Source organism: Cucurbita moschata, unplaced genomic scaffold, assembly GCF_002738365.1.
Source record: "Cucurbita moschata cultivar Rifu unplaced genomic scaffold, Cmos_1.0 Cmo_Scf00032, whole genome shotgun sequence".
Lineage (NCBI taxonomy): Eukaryota > Viridiplantae > Streptophyta > Magnoliopsida > Cucurbitales > Cucurbitaceae > Cucurbita > Cucurbita moschata.
The window spans coordinates 2,293,097-2,301,235 of NW_019268548.1; the positions used below are offsets into that span (position 1 = coordinate 2,293,097).

Below are 8,139 nucleotides of genomic sequence, written 5' to 3' on the forward strand. Positions count from 1 at the left end.
AAAAAAAAAAAAAAAAAAAAAAAAAAAAAAACAGGAGTAAAACCTCATTATGCAGGGAGCAAGGCAACTACAAGCGAAATAAAATTGATGAGCTTCACAAGTAGCATACCAAAAGACTAATAGTAAACGAATGGAAAACGCAACAGCTTATCATCCTGGGTTTTAAGGTGGGTGAGGATTAAAAGCAGCTATCTTATCTTCAGTTTGTTAACGACGCCCTTCTTTTCTGTTTGGTCAGAAAAGTTTCTTTAGCAATCCTAACATTTTTTAGGCTTCTTACAAGCTCTATCACGTCTCAAGATTAACAGGGGTAAAGTTCCAACATAGGCCTAAATCATGACCATGCAAGATTGAGTTTATGGGCTTCCCACGGTGAGTTGTGGAGTGAATCAACTTCCATATTTTAATCTAGAACTTCCCTTCGGTCCTAATGAGAGGTCAGTCTTTCTCGAATCCTATTATGGAAGAGGTTTACAAACGTCAAGATACATGGAAAAGAGCTTCTTCTCCAAGGGGGAGACTTAGTCTTATCCAACCTATCTTAAATGGATTTCTTAATTCCCCTTTTTTTTGGCAAGCTTGTTTCATTGCCCTATTGCGGGGAATTTGACTGGAGAGGAATAGCATAATTTTTAAGGGGGTTTAGAGAACATGGGTGAAGGTTTGGAAGAGTGCTAGGTTTAAAGCATCACTGTGAGCTTGGTTTGATTCTCTTGGATTGAAGTCTATTTTTGTAGTTAGTGTTTAACTCCCTTTTTTGTGCGCTTATATTTTTGCATGTTCTTGTATGTTCTTTCATTTTCATCAACAAAAAACTCAGTTTCTAGCCTACAAAAACACTAACTACAAAAATAAACCAAAATCCATAAGAATGAGACTAGCAAGTAATTATGAAAACACCCAATTAAAAAACACGTACAAAGTAAAGTTAAATCTAACAAATTCCTAAAACTTATTCCCAAATCTCTCAGACCCACTAAATATCCAGTTGTGCCTCTCATTCTAATACCCTAAAGAACGGAAATAATAAAATATAAAAAAATCTAGCACAAAACTCTTCCTTTATTGTGAAAATTAGGATTCAGAAGCACATCGTCAATCATTGAGAAGCAACCTCTATGATGAACCAAAACAAGTGAAGTAGTTTCAGCAGAATCTAGTAGTCATCCTTTCTCATTCTTTTGAACAAATTCACTTCTTAAATATGTAGTTTCGCGGTGTTTTGTTTTACTTGGCTACTTTTGTCTCGACTATCCTTTTTTGATATTACTGTTGTATACTCTTCTTTTTTTATGGTCCGTCAATTTCAAAAAGAAAAATGGTCCCAAAAAACCACCTAGGATAATAACGAAAATTGAAGGGAAAAACGAAGTCAAATCTCACAAACAAGACTAGTTGCATCCAACTTTCTAGGATTACACCGATGAATGCAAAAGTTTTTTGTCGATGATTTGACCCCATTTGATAACCATTTAGTCTTTGAAAATTTAGTCTATAAAAGAGAAAACAATTCATAAAAAGGAAAATGCAACCATTTAACCATAGTGAATCAGATCTGAAATTAATACCAAAGTTCTTTTTTCAATCAGTTCTTAGGCTAGCTTGCACACACCTCAACTATTCATAAAGCACAATTGTTTAACAAACATTTGATTGTCAAGAAAACTTCTTAGATATTAAATCTTAGGGCTGCTAGCCACCATGACAGGAAAATATTCCTACTATGCCCTTTATTATTTATCAACTTTTATTGATCACTGGCCAACCTATGGTGATTGACATTAATACCTAAGTTGACACAATAAGTTTAATTTGTGTCCCCAAACTTACTTGCTAATCATTACGGAATTACTAGTTATAATAAACGGTCAGGTAATTGGTCAGGTGAAGCCTTCAAGGATTTAAAGTCAAGGTAGACAATAATGAAGGTGGTAAGTAGTATTTCTTTCACAGAGAATCTGGTTGACACGGATTGACTTGAAGAGAAGATGCAAGGAAAAAGGCCAGGACAAACAATGAACAAAGAACATGCCATTTCACAAAAATTACTCATCTCTCCAGGTCAATAAAAAGTATAATAAATAAACAATTCTAATCATCAACATCACAGTATGATCTAATCTAATAAAACAAAGAAATTTCACCGTTCCCATCAGTAATACAAAATATTTGCTGTGTGCTTACTATCACAATCAATAAGCAATATCAAGAGCAAGAGCAGTGTTCTAAAATGCGAGGAAACAATATGATGTCTAAAGGCATAAGACGTGTGTATATTGGTCGTGGACCATGGGCTCATGTGGTGCATTTAATTGGAGTGTTGCATGTTTTTGAACTTAATTCGGTGGTGGGTCATCACCATGGGCCAATGCAGATATCGAATGAAATATAAAAATGCATAGACAACTGAAAAGGCATAGAAGTTCAATCAGTTGACTGACAAAAAAACGGAAAAAAGTGGAAGGTTAATGTACACCCCGTTGTGTTATTTTAATATAGAGCTGCTCTTTGATGGCAACACAGCAAGGAGGTGAGTTTTGTGAGTTTTATGGGTAAAGTGAACGAAAATGAGGATGAAACTATTAGATAAGATGATGACTCTATGGACGATCCTATTAGTGATAGTTCTAGTGATATAATGGATGAGCTTTAGATTATTATTAACAAAATCTCAGTGAACTATTGAGTTTTTTTTTTTTTCTTTATTATTATTATTAATTATTATGCTTGTGAATGTTTGCTTAATCCACCACACCTAAATGGTGTGAAAGTTATCTTATTTATAATTAAATAAATTACAAGGATATGGAAATAGTAATAAATGGAAATAACTGGAAAGATAGTAATAAGGCAAATGTTAGATATTTGCCTTATAATAAAATATCAAATATAATATATATGGTAAACTATAATTTATTACTAAATATCCTTAACACCCCACCGCAAGCTAAGCGTCGGATTTAAACGAACGTGAAGCTTGAATCTGAAAAATTCAAAGAGGTTGAAAAACACTTTTCGTGAAGATGTTAACAACCTGGTTCAGAGGAGGCGTAGAGAAACACTTTCTTGGCCATCGAAAACTGCAGAGAGATCGCTGCTCAGCGGCAATGCTGCCTTGGCTTCGGTGAGAATATGTCTAACCCATGAAGAGGGATTGTCGCTTAGCGACGATGCTGACTTGGCTCTGGTGAGAATATGTCTAACCCCAAGAAGTAGAAGGGGAAACCTAGAGCAAGGGACAAAGACAATGTTGAAGCCGGAAGAGTCGCCACATTGGGCGAATGAGCCAATTTTGGCGAGAAGGGCAGCTGGAAGAGTCACCACATTGGGGCGAAGGAGCCAATTTTGGCGAGAAGGGCGGCGGCAACTTGGTTGGCGAAGATGCCAGTGCGGCGCCCAGATTCCAAAGGTAAATCTCTGCAGAAGGTCGATGGGCTTATTGAGATTCTGTATATTTTCGAAGAGGGATGCTGATGAAGATCCTAAGATTAGGGTTTTTGCGAAGGATGAATGATGAAGGGAAAAATTGGGAAGAAATTGAAAGAGGCTATGTTTGGAAAAGGTGAGGTTGTATGTACAGAGTATGGCGAAGGATGATTTGGAGGTCAAAAAGGTGGAGCCGAAGAATAATCAATCGACTCTGCATGTGACAGCCATGACGACTGCCCCTGCGGCATCAAAGACAACAGTGGTGGTGGAGAAGAACAGTAGAAGATTTCAAAAGCCATTGAAAAGAAAGGATCTAGGTTGCTAAACCAAAATGGCTCTGATACCATGTGGATGTTTGCTTAATCCACCACACCTAAATGGTGTGAAAGTTATCTTATTTATAATTAAATAAATTACAAGGATATGGAAATAGTAATAAATGGAAATAACTGGAAAGATAGTAATAAGGCAAATGTTAGATATTTGCCTTATAATAAAATATCAAATATAATATATATGGTAAACTATAATTTATTACTAAATATCCTTAACAATGCTTGTACTTTTAAGGAATAATGTAATGTTAAGAATGTATAAGGTTTTATGTTTTTTAATTTAAAAGGAGCCTTACACCTCACACCGCGTCAAGGCTTACGCCTTGCCTTTTCATGAGAAGATGCCGCGAGGCTGCCTAAAGTCTTTTAAATCATATATCAAGGGGTAAAGCGTTCAAACATACACGATTATTAGTTCTACCAATTAAATCATGATGTCAAAATATACTGGATGAGTACAAAACAAACAAAACAAAAATATTTTGTTAGTCAAACTTGAGAAATAGACCATCGTACCAAAGCAAGCTCACGAATAAGTACAATCATGTTTGTGCGGAACACTGCAAGCACTTCTTGAATGCATAGAAAAGGATTAAGGCTGCACTAGTTGAATCAAATGACGTCAAAGGCATAATAAGTACAATGTTTACAATATTTGTGGAAAATTACTTGTCATTAAAAGTTAGACACGACAATTGCTATCTCCAAGTGGGAAAATGATAACACAATCATGCAAAAAGGTAACAAGCAAGAGTAGCACTCTAAAGTCCAAAAGTTTCAGTACAACGGAAGTAAATGCTCTCAACACATCACTCTTATCCTTATAGAAAAAAATTCTGGATAACAATAGAAATAAATGCCTGCCATATTCATCAAAAAGTACTGAGCAAGAAAAATCCTTAAAAAAAGAGTTAATGAAGTTTCCTTACTGTTTAAAACTAACCATAGAGCTAAAACCTTCAAAAGCTTGGATTATATTTCTGGTGTCATTTCATGTGCAAGCTCAAGAGGTTAAATCTTATATTAACAAGCATTCTCAGGACCAGATCTTTTTAACTCTAGTGGCAAGCATCTCTACCTTGACAGCTTTCAGTCATGTACTCATAAAAAGAATGTGACGATGAACAGTTCAAAACTTTATATTTCGTCACATTTACTATTATTAACACGTTTACATCTAAAGTTTGCCTTATTTTTAGAATAAAAAAAATCGGTGCATTACTAAGAAATAGTCAAAAGGATGCAAGGCAATGAGAATTTCTTTCATTCAGAGACAAGTTAGAACAAAAACAAAAAAAAACTTCACATTTTAAACTCGTTTGTCCACATATAATGAATTAGTAGGTTGTCTCCTATTTGCATAAATTTCATCTCTACATAAGTTAACACTAGAACCTTACACTTCCATCGACTAGAGGTTTAACAAAGTTGATTATGATGATTATCAAATCTTCACTAACTTTACAATACTTTAAAGATGAAAAGGGCGGCCATGGCAGCCTTAAATCTAATGAAAAAAAACATTTGTAATCTCCTAATCTGCTAAACCACATTAGTATTGTCAACTAAAGAACTTCTTTTTTCTTAAACCACTCAGAAACCAACTGATTTGGGAACTTCATCATTTACATGTCAAAAAGAAACCCCAAAGCAAATGCCACAAAATTTCCCAAATCTAAAAACGAAAAGTACCATAATAAACTTTAGAAGCATCAAATAAAGAGCCAATTACTTTCACATGAACTAAAATAGCATCAAAGCTACATCCACTGGTAAAATTAACCCATATATAAGCCCATGTTTTAAGAAAAATAATATGTGGCTTCAACGAACAAGTAAAGAATAAGAATAACTGGGAAAGGAGAATCAAGTAACAAAACGAACAAAAATCACAAGAATGCAATTTTATTAAATAATATGAACTAAAACAAGAGGAAGAAGAGAAAAAACCGAAAGGTCTTGCCTCTTACCCGGGCAGTGGGGGTGGGGGTGATGGTTAATCTGAAGATAAGAGAAAAATAAGCAGGCTGTTGCCTCCCAGCGTCAAACAAGTGCTGAGAAAAAGCAATATTCAAGCCCTAATTAGCTACCACTTAAACAAATAACCAGAGAGAAGAAGATGGTGACGATTTTGGAAAAGAGGACAGAAGAACAAAAATCCAGGAATATCTTATTATCGAATAAATCAGAGACCTGAATGAGGAAATTTTCCGGTTTGGAAGCTCCATATCTGGGACTCGAAAACATCAGGCCCTTCAGGCATCCAAAACGAGGGACTGTTGCCATATTCAGCACTCAAGTCGATTCAGTCTCACACCCTTCTACAAGTAACAGCCCACAACGGAAAGAAATTTTTCGTTTTAGGAAAGTAAATACCAAAACAAAATCTGCAGAACTCTTCGTCAACAAAAAATAATGCTTACAAAAAATATATCCCATGTTCCAATATTCTCAGGAACAAAAGAAATATTTGGTCAGATATGGAACAACCCAAATCTCAGGAAACCAAAATAAATGAAAATAAACAAAGAGTGGGCGATACCAAGGAAACCCCAAAACATGGCCGGGAGTTTTGGATTAGCTGGGTACAGTAATCGGATTTTTCCACTAAACAGCAACGATATTCAAAGGATTTTCCGTTAAATATGAATAGTAATCGGTTTGTACCTCAAAAATTCAATATATATATAAGCAGGAGAGGACCATCAAAAGTCGCGCTACCAAGTTTCCATGGAAATCAATGTCAATAAAAGAAAAGAGAAGGGTATGGAGAATTTCAAGAACAATAATATTGCAATGGATGAAAACAACCTGACAAATTACGAGTGTGGAGGCGAAATTGTAGACTGCAGTGGCACCGCTTGAAACTTTGAAGAGGCCGCTTCAACTTCGCCAGTGTCATTAGTCCATCAGAGGTCCATCAGAGGAGGAAAAACAGGAAAGGAGAAGAGAGAGAAGAAGAGAGCAGAAGGGAAAATAATGGGGAAGCGAAGCTGACGGAAAGAGAAGTGAGCACGCACCCGCAAAGGTATGCCCTTCATACATTTGGCTGCAGCGTGTGCTCACTCTCTTCTGTCACTCTCCTGCCCTTTTGCTCTCTCTCTCCCTCCATCTCCTTCCATTTCCATCATCATTCATTCCTTCACCCAACAATTTCCCTTAACTCGTCAGATCTATGACCTCAAAACCCACCCATTTATGGAATCCACAAACCCACCAAAGAAACAACCATTTTATCCCTCCACATGAAATTATTTCCTTTTTCAGACATTTCATCGAACACCCTCTGTGCATCCTTCCATATCCAAGTAAAAGAACAAATTCTTTCCATTCTGAACGGCAGCAGAAACCAACAATGAGAAAGCGAAATAGGGTTTTGCTATTACAATCCATAGATATATACCCATTTCACACGCCATCAAAAGTAAAACCAATTCTGACATCTTAACCACTTTTCTTTCTCTGTTCTGAAATACGCGTCTGGGATAGCCACCAATGAGAGAAGCCCTCCACCACCACCGTCGGTGAAGATAGAGGGAGAAAGGAAGAATGGCGCTAGGGACAGTATAATGAAAAATGTACAGAGCAAAATTTACGAGCGAACGGAGAAGGAAAGGACGAAAAGGAAGAGGACGCGACAGTCCATCGAGTGGGCTTGTGGGACCGTCTTTCTCAGCTTGGGATTGGCTGTGATTAACGTGTATGTGGTCCACGTGGACCACTCAGGGCCCGCCAATTCACTTCATGCCCTAAACTTAATGCTTTCCCGCTTTTATCCCACTTTTTAGTGGCTAAATTTCATATATTTGTTTCTTAATTTTTTTTATTTGGTAAATTAATTTTATTAGTGAATATTGGCTCTCAACCACCAAACAAATAATTATTCCAACCAAAATACGCTCTGAGGTAACAAAAATAATAAACTTTACTGGTATAAGTGGTAACATCAATTATGTCTTCGAACCACGTCCTATTCAAAATGTCCCGTTCTGATGCCATTTCTAAGACCTAAAGCCAAGGATATTAGAATTTGGATTTAGCTATCATTCCGCTACAATGTGCCCATTTAACTTTTATGTTCCTAAGATCGCGGTAGAAGATGAATGTGCCTTTTGTTGGTATAGACAATAATTTCATTTTTTTCTTTTATTACTTGGGATTGAACGAAACCGAACCTCAAATATTTTGGTTGATAATACATTTTTTACATCAATTGATTTACATAGGGATGTTGGAACGACGATTTTGAATTAACGATGATCCATTACGAATAATAATTTTGAGTATGGGACACAATGACATTTAAATTTGAAAAGACAAGACCATGTCTAATCCTAATTAACTAGTTTAGAGTTTATGTGTCTCCCCAACTTAG

General features: G+C 36.1%; 1 protein-coding gene across 4 annotated transcripts in view; it reads right to left on the minus strand.

The window, feature by feature from the left end:
* LOC111430027 (AP2/ERF and B3 domain-containing transcription factor At1g50680-like) overlaps positions 1–7,371 on the minus strand; it is an 11,212-nt gene extending 3,841 nt beyond the window's left edge. For 3 of the 4 annotated variants that reach the window (XR_002708260.1, XR_002708259.1, XM_023066135.1), the window contains exons 1-2: positions 5,958–7,371; positions 5,728–5,818 (exon numbers count right to left, since the gene is read on the minus strand). The gene's annotated coding sequence lies outside the window, so the exon portion shown is untranslated. The remainder of the gene's footprint in view (positions 1–5,727; positions 5,819–5,957) is intronic. The other variant, XM_023066137.1, reaches the window with a different exon arrangement.
* Positions 7,372–8,139: the final 768 nt, after the last annotated feature.